Below are 9888 nucleotides of genomic sequence, written 5' to 3' on the forward strand. Positions count from 1 at the left end.
GCAAATCTGCCGATAGGGAACTGCCGATAGGCCGGACCCGAAATCTCTTTAGAAGGGAGCTTAAAGGAGTGTCGGGTCCGCAGAACCTTTGTGTTACAAAGTCGCTGAGGTGAACTCGCCGAATTGGCGGAGCCGAAATTTGAATAGGCTGGATCATAAAAGGGTGTCGGGTCCGTCGCATCGGAGGAGGCTTTTTTATTGTTTACAGTGAACACTGATGTTCATCGGACCCGAATCAATATTAAAGGGAGTCTAAAGAGCATCGGGTTTGCTCCTCATCAGAGGTCGAAGTAAAGGGATTTATTGTGATCGCCGAAATCCAGACTCGCCGATAACTATAAAGGCGAGCGGGTAAGATTTGAAATCCACGAATGATCATTTGAGTGGATTTACATGGGTTCCTGTGTAGTAATGTATACGTGACCGAAATATTTATAAAGGGGTTTTATAATGTTTCCCATATATTATATGTGGCTGCGGGTTTAAGCCTTAAGACATATATTGGAACGCTTGTGTTGATTGTATGTGTGGACACGGTTGGGCGGTGGCTTCCGATAGACATAAAAGCGGCAATAAAAGGATGGCTCTGATTCTATAAGTGTGGCGGGTTGATTAAAGTGCTCGGTGATGGTTGATTAAAAGGCTCGGTTGGTGGCTTCCGATGGTTGATTAAAACGCTCGGGTGGTGGCTTCTGATGGGTGATTAAACGCCTCCAATAAAGCCTGTAAGAAAAAATAAAGAAATCAAAGAAATGGAAGCCGAAGCGTCAAGCGATCAAGTGAGGAGGAAGCCAAAGAGCCAACACGTAAGAGGAAACGAATGGACAGGGGCATGGAGCATATAAATGCAGCAAAAATAGAGAACTGTGTTGTCGTTGGTGGATGGCATAACTTGAGCATGAGATAGTGGAAGCAGCAGAAGAAAAGGGGGCAGCAGAAGTAGTGGAAGTTGAAAGGAGCGCAGTAGCACACCAGTGTATACCAAAGAGGTTGGAGCCTCAGAATTGAAAAGGATTGAAGTCCTTGGGAGTTGGTGCTCCTAAGTCCAAGATTGGTGTCTTGGCAAAATAGAGTTGGTGCTTAGGAGGTTGGAGCCTCACCAAAGTCCAAGTTGGAGCTTGGCAACCAATTGTGACATTCTATTTATTGTATTTATTTTACTGCACAGTTATATTAATAAAAGCATTTATTCCTGCTGTTCATTTTGTGTTCTAAACATACATGTTTTAACTAGTAAAACAATAGTGAGAAAAAGAAATACTGATTCACCCCCCTCTCAGTATTTCCAACATCCCAATCATGAAATTTGAAGGAACTCATACATGATACTCAAAACACCAAAGATTCCTCATGATTGCTTCTCGCAAGCTCATTGAATTCAATCATACCATCCATTTCCATTAACCAGAGCCAATTAACCAATATTTTTTTATTATAGGGGTAGGATTTATGAACACTATATAAACAATCTCAATAAATACCTTTAGATTACTTAAAAATATTTCTTTTCATTATTCATTGACCCAAGGAACAACCAACATTTACTAGTTAACAAAAAACACATTTGTATGGACTGGTGAACCTACCAACCATTTCAATACCATTATATGGATATGTGGTTCATGGTATTTAATAAACATCCCTATAATAATACGTTCGTACCACTATATTTCTTAAGGAAGTTATGGTAGTGTTTAGGCTAGGACTCTGTGTCAACTATTTTGACATGGGGGAATTCCAGGGGATGTGTAGTTGCTGTGCCCCGATGACACACCCCCACCATGACATATGCATCAATGCTAGTTTCTGCCACTGACACTGCAAATGATGTTTCTTATTCATTTGTTGTACCACAAAATGAGGTATGGTGAATTAAAATGATTTGTCGCAAAAAAATTTAGATGCTTTTAGTCCATATTATAGATTATTTTATTTTGGTTATAATTTAAGTGTTCATTTAATGTTTTACTAGATTACGATGACACTAGTTTAGGAGACATGCTGACCTGAGACGAACATATTATCCCCTTCCAAGGTATCATGTGTCATCTTAAATTTTATTTAAACGTTTATTTAATTGTGCTATTTTGTTTAACTAATTAGAATATTATAAATGTGTATGCAGGTTGTATTGTTTTCGCTTTTTTTCACTACGTCACCTACATATTGTTCACCACCATCCACCATTCATCTATTAGTTCTCCATCAATATCATCACATTTCCCCAATTTTTGGTATCTAGCTTACCTCCACTAGGGAAATTCCATTATTGCTGCAAACCATGGGTGTTGGTTTTCACCTACCTCCACCACATTTTCCATCCCATCCACCCATAGATGGTGCATCCATAGACCATCGAGGCCCCTCCCCCCCCACCCCCCTTGTTTTCACTACCATTGTTCCATACCTAGTGGTTTCTCTCGACAGCCTCCATGTAATCCCCCAACCATCATTCTATGATGGAATTTAAGTGGATGCAACAATATATGTTGCCTCTAAGTAAGTTTTGCAACTAATTACTCTACCTGTTAGTGAATCTAAATAATTTCGTGAGACATTCACAGTGATATCATTTATTGATGCATTTTTTTAATCATGAATTGAATTGATTATAAGATTTTTTTGTTTAAGTTACATGTTTTGACTCTTGTAATTATTGTAGGGTGATAAAACCGAGAGGATGGGGTCATGGAGGAGGGCAACACCTCATAACTGATTATATCATCTAGGGTGAGTTTTGAAGGATTTGATTATAAACCATTAATTTGTATGTGTGATAATTTATTGTGGAAGAAAATATTAGGATATTTTTTTCTTTGTGTGGTGACTTGAGAGATTAAATTATGCCCCAAAAGGAAAAAATTTGATCCCTTTCTTCTAATAATAGGAGAAATATTGACTTCAAGAATCCAAATGATGTTGTTGAGGGTGGAAATGGTATATGAGTGATCAATGAGACCCATTTTGTATATACATCACTGTTCTCCATACTTTCATGTTTTGGCATGAGATGTCATTTTTATATGAGAGCCATTTTTTGTATAAGTCACCATATGCCATACTTCCATGTTTAGGCATGAAGTGTCTTTTTGTATATTTGGCAACCTATGCCATCATGTTAAAAATGTACATTTGAGACAATTTTAAATGTGTTTGTGTGTTTCATGGCACATGTTATGTGAATTGAAGTGATGGTTTATTTAATGTTGTAGTGTTATATTTCTAGGCTGAATTTGCACGTTTGTGGTTCATCCAGGGGATCAGTAAAGTGATCAAAATTAAAAGTGCTTAAAATTTCTCAAAACATATACGAATAAGTAGATCTCGATGACTTGAATCCAACGCAAGTTAAATCACTCAAAATCGATATCGCATGCTCCCGATATTGCATTCTGATCATTTTTCCAAATAGGTAAAAGCATTTGTAGGTTGGATACAGAACTATTGACTAGGCAGTCCGTACGCTAACTAGACAGGGTGAATGGGCAGGTTAACTATGTTTCTTGGGCCAATGGCAGGCTTCCAAGTGGCCTAACTACATTGGTCAAATTTACTGTGTTTTTGATTGGTCATATTTGTGGTTTGTTGGCCCAATGGATGGGAGCCACATGGGCCAACGGTGCGCAGCCACATGGCCTCCCAATGGGAAAAAAAAAATTGTTGTGGGTGAATGGGCCTTCGGGTGAGTTGAACGCGAGCCTAGTGGGGTGGTAGCACAATGCATTACCACTAGGGCATAGGGTGTTACTTGATATACATATGGCGTATTGTTTATTTAAATTGTTCGCAGTTTGATGTTGGGGGATGGGGCCCAGGCTAAGCCCTCACCCCCATTCAACTTACCGCCATGGGACTGTAGGTAACAAGACTTGAGGGCTTGGGCTTAGTCCCAGCCCAAGGTTCCCGCACCGATAATTATTAACCATCGAACCAACGCCAAAAGATGGCAGTGGAAGCATGGGGACCAACCCATGGTCACGACATCCACCATATGACCAGTAGCACATGGCACAAAGAGCTGGTAGTTGGACGTGAAATTTTTTGGATAACCTTGGCTTATATGGTGCTCCATGGAACCGTTTCCAAAGATTCAAGGGGCTATGTTTATGGGGATGGGTAGTTAGCCCAAGCCAGTGGATGCATGGCCCCACGTGGCTTAGGTTTTCCACCATAGGCCTTATTGGGCATTTAAACAAGGCAACAAATTGCACCCAATTCAACATGAATCTTACTGGCACTAGGAAAAAAATTTGTTTGGAAGTTTCAGAAAAGGTGTAATTCGTAGGATGAGTAGGAGATCAATCTTGTTTGTAGATTAGTTGGCAGGGAAAACTTCTAGAGAGCATAAATTCTTCAGTTTTTGACAAAATTGAGCCCAACAAGAGCCCAACTAGGGGTTTTTGACTATTCTGAAGCCGTTGGAGACATAAATTTTACATTCTAAGCACTGTAAATCCATGTAAATATAAATTTGAGTACTTAATGAAAGAGGCCCAACATTGGAAGCTAGACCAGGAGATGTAGCCTAGGAGAATGGTGAACTTGTTTATCATTTTTGCTATCATGTGTTTTTGATATGGTAGTTTTTCTTTGTTTTATGTTGTTAACTAAGTTTTAAAACCATTATTTTATGTTTTTTGCAAAGTGATGCATTTCCTAAAATACATAAAATTTTACTGGCTAAATTTTCCATCACCTTAAAGTTTGCACTACAAAGCAGTTCGGTATCAGAGCTCAAGGTTATTTTGAAGGTTTGATTTTGTTTGAAAGTGTTTTCTTATTCTTAGAAAGTCAAAGCTCAAAAGAAGAGAAGGAGAACTTGTGTAGCCAAGGTCTCAAATTGTTTCAAGGAGAACACTCATAACTCAAGCTTCACTAGTCATGGCACATGAAGAAAGTCTTGAAGGGATTTTTGAAGATGAAATAACTTTCAGAAAATATTTCTTTGAAATGTTTTAAGTGGTAAAAGTTCCTTATGAGGAGAGGAACTCAAGGTTGCGAGGGGAGAGCTCAAAACTTGCAAAAGGAGATGGAGGAAAAGAAGACAAAACTCCAAAACAAAATGGAGTAAATGGTGACAAGCCACCACCTTCACCTCCATCCTCATCCTCATCTTCATCCTCATATTTTACTTCTTCTACCCTTTCGCAAACACCTCCACATTCTCCAAAGAGACATGGTAAAACTCCTTTGTTAAAGATAGACATAAAGTTTGAATTACCTATGTATGATGCAGAGGTAGAGGCTGAGAAATTAGATAATTGGATTCGTGAGATTGAAGTGTATTGTAGGATACAAAGAATCAAGGATGATGAGACAAAAATTCATCTTGTTTCTCTTAGGTTGGAAAGTGCAACACTTATTTGGTGGGAGACCAAAAATCAAGAGGAAATGAAGAAACATGGTAAGGTTTTATCCTCTTGGAATGATTTTGTTGTTGCAATAAGAAGACAAATTTATCCATTAGCATACATGCAAAAAGATACAATGGATTAGAAAAACTTTAGGCAAGCTAAGGGTCAAAATGTGCAAAGTTATACTCAAGAATTTAGAAAAAGAGCTTTGATTTTGGGTATAGATTTGTCCTCTCAAGATACTCTAATGAAATACATTGGAGGTTTGCATAGTCACTTGATACACACAATTATCATGTTTAACCCTACGAAACTAGATGAAGTTTGTGTACAATAAACTCATTTAGAAGGAAGAGGGAAAAATGTTTCTAAAGAAACTAGTGAGAATTCATCTAAGTTCGGAGACAAAGGAAAATTGAAGTTCAAAGGAAATGATAAAAATAATGCTTCAATCAATAAAGAGGGAGAAAAACTCACATGTAAACAATCTTCTAAAGAAGGCCATGGTGAATATCACTGTTAGAAACTTCATCCTGAGATGAGACCCAAAATGTTTAATAACAAGGAGAAAGAAAAGATTGTTGCAACTACACAACAAGATCTAGGATCTGATTCCACAGATGAAACAAAAATCATTGCTATGCGATTGAAAGTTAGGGATTCTAGTGCCAGTACTAGTTCTTCTATCAATCCCATTAAAATTCAAAATGAAAGAGAAATAATAAAGCTCTTCCATATTAGAGTTATCATAGAACATAACAAAGAAGATACTTTGTTTGATAGTGGATCACAAGCAAACCTTATTTTAGAAGACATTGTCAAGAAACTAAATTTGGAAACCATTCCTCATCCTAAACCTTATCCTTTGGGTTGGTTATGTGACAATGCCAAATTGCAAGTGAGAAGAAAATGTACATTTAAATTACCCATCACTACAAATTTTATTGATGAGGTAGAACTTGACCTACGCGGGATTGTTTTGGGAAGCCCATACTTATATGGTGGGAAAGCCATATTTCATCTCCATGATAATAAGTATCATATGTTTAAAAATGGGATTGATTATATTGTTAGAGCACATCGTAAGAGGTTAAATTTGTCTCTTGTGAATGCTGGACAAATGAAGAAGTTTGTAAATTCTAGTCATAAAAATGCATTGTTGATGATTAAAGATTAAGATGTTGATGAATCTAAAGGCTTCCAAGAATATGATGCAACATTAAAATAGGAAAACAACATGAAGTTAAATTGCAGCAGGATTGTCCTAATTCATTGGTCATCAAGAGAAAGGGGACATTAATTCTAATACATCTTATTGTGGGTCTCCTAATGTTTTTGATTTGAGGAAGGATGGTGCATGGCGATGGTGATCACATTTGGTGAAGAGTCAAGCCAAATACAAGGCTAGACATGATAAGCATCGTGTTGACCACAATTTTCAGGTTGGAGATGAAGTAAGGCTTTGCATCAACAAAGAACAACTTCAAGGTGAAAAGAACATGAAATTAGGTAAGCCTCCTTTGATTGAAGACCCAGAAGAGAATGTTTATTTTCTTTCAATAGAAGTTTTCCCTCCTGAATATCTTGAAGAATTACAGCAAGATACTAGCCTTAAATGAAAAGCAAGAACTTCAAGATGAGGGAACGTGAAGCACCTTCATACGGGGCTCAAAGGTAAAAAACCAAACAAATCTAAATGGATTGAAAAGGGAAGGGTGAGGGACCTGTATCCTCATCTATTTGTTGACTAAAAATTGTCTTTTGGAGGTCCAAAAGCTTCCAATAGGGAGGATTGATCTAGGGGATTAGTAAAGTGATAAAAATTCAAAGTGTTAAAAATTTCTCAAAACTGATACTAAAGCATAGAACTCAAAGGCATGAATCCAACACAACTTGAATCACTCAAAGCCGATATCGTATGCTCTCGATATCACGTTCTGATCTTTTTCCCAAATGGGTAAAAAAATTTGCAAGTTGGATGCAAGACTGTTGACTTGGAAGTCCGTACGCTAACTCAGTAGGGTGATTGGGTAGTTTGATTTTATTTCTTGGGCCAATGGCAGGTTGCCAAGTGGCCTCACTGTATTCGAATTATTTGTGTTTTTTATTTGTCGAATTTGTGGTTTGTTGGCCCAATGAATGGGAGTCGTGTGGGCCAATAGTGTGCAGCCATGTTGCCTCCCAATGGGCGGAAAATTTTCATTATGGTCGAATAGGGCTCCGGGTGAGTCAAACACAAGACCATTGGGGTGGAAGCACAATGCCTTACCACTAAGGTATAGGGTGTTACTTGATATAGTATGGCGCATTGTTTATTTAAATTGTTTGTAGCTTGATGTGGGGGGATAGTGACGGGGCTAAGTCTTGACAACCAACCACCTTACCACCATGAAACCATAGAAAACAAGAGCCAAGGGTTTAGGATTAGTCTCGACCTAGGTTTCTGACACCCACAATTATTAACCATCGGACCAATGCCAACATACGGGGGCAGAAGCATGGGGACCAGCCCGTAGTTGTGACATCCACCATATGACCAGTGGAAGACAACACAGAGAGCTTACAGTCGAGCATGGAGAATATGGGATAAGATCGGGTTATATGATGCTCCATGGATCCATTTCCAAAGAGTGAGGGGACTATGCTGAAGGGGGTGAGTGGTTTTCCCTAGTAACCGGGTGCATGGCCCCATGTGGCCCAGGTTTTCCGCCATAGGCCTTATTGAGAATTTAAACGAGGCAACAAATTACACCCAATTCAACATGAATCTCTTCAGCACCAGGAAAAATTGTCACTTAGCAGTTCTGGAAAAGGCGCAATCCATAGGATGGATAACAAATCAATCCAGTTTGTAGATTAGTTGCAGGGAAAATTTCTAGATAGCATAACTTCTTTTGTTTTTGGCGAAATTGAGCACAACAAGAGCCCAACTAGGGGTTTTTGACTTTTTTGAAAACATTGGAGACATAGTTTTTACATTCTGAGCACTTTAAATCCATGTAGACACAACTTTGAGTACTTAATGAAAGAGGCCCAACATTGGAACCTGGACCAAAAGATGTAGCACAGGGGATGGGTGAACTCCTTTATCATTTTTGTTGTCATGTGTTTATGATATGGTATTTTGTCTCTGTTTTATGTTGTTAATTAAGTCTTAAAACCATTATTTTATGTGTTTTTCAAAGTTATCCATTCCCTAAAAGACATAAAATTTTACTTGCAAATTTTTCCATCACCTTAAAGTTTGTGTTACAGATCAGTGGTGATGATGTAATATTCACCTATGGTGAAGTGAACACTCTAACTTGTTGCATTGTTGAATGTACTTAGATTAAATTTTTAAAGACATGTCAATTATGCATATTCTTGGTGATAAATGTAGTTGATAATCATGCAAAACTAGCAAGGTCATCACGTCAAATTTTAATAATATATATTAACACAACTCTTCATTGATAATATAGTATTATTTTGTTAACCCTCTTGCTAAACACTTCCTCATATTTAATCTATTTTTTTGTCTCTTATCTTCACCCATACTTCAACCTAGTGATTCTTCAATTCAATATTTAAATATACTAAGTAATATATTACATGTGGCCACACTTCATTTATCCAATATCTCCCTATTAAAAAATTCTTTAAAGAGAAATAAATTCCCTCTCACTAACATTTTTAAGATGTAAACTTGAAAATACATTATTGCAAATAATAATATAAATAAAATAGAAGGAAACACATTGCAGAGAATACCCTAACCTAGAATAATATTTCTTATAAGAATACGCCTTTTATACATTTTATAGAGGAAGCTATTTCAAGACAAATACGAAACTGTACTAAGTGTAGGAGATTGGCTAGTGTCAAATTATCGATAAAGTGGTGGAACCATCCAAACATTTGTTGCGTCCATTAAACACATTCATGACCTTTGAATACTGTTATATGTTTTATGATTACGATAGTTAGGAAACGTGTGAAAGTTGTCTAACAAAAAAATTATTTTATCATATTAATATTTAAAGTAAATTTATATTAATTTTATAAATATTAATCGGATGAGAGTATGGATTTTCTTTTAAAAATTAATAGGTTTAAATCAAGAGATAAAGTATATACATCTTAGTAAATTTTACCAATTAAATTACTAAGTAGAGGTGGATTCCTTATTCAACCATAAAAAAATCTTATACTCCAATTTTATGTCTAACTTGATAGTGACTTTAAAATTAAATCATTATTATTAAGTATTACTACGTAATCTTTCAATTAATATATACATATAAGATAAGATTGAAAACAAAATCAAACCATATCAATTTAAACAAACCCTAGTTTCCTCTTTAATAAAACTATCCTATCATAAAATACTTCACATTGTCCTAAACGTAAATCTCTCAATCCCATCGCTGAAAATATGGTATTAAAAAATAAATAATTTATTTGCTCCATGGGGTTGATAAGTTGGTTTCATGTCACTCTTTCTCTATATTTTTTTGTGACAAAATTATAAATTATTTTTGATTTCTTGCAA

Source organism: Pinus tabuliformis, chromosome 7 (genome assembly GCF_031772625.1).
Source record: "Pinus tabuliformis cultivar Carrire ecotype Pingquan chromosome 7, CPIR1, whole genome shotgun sequence".
NCBI lineage: Eukaryota > Viridiplantae > Streptophyta > Pinopsida > Pinales > Pinaceae > Pinus > Pinus tabuliformis.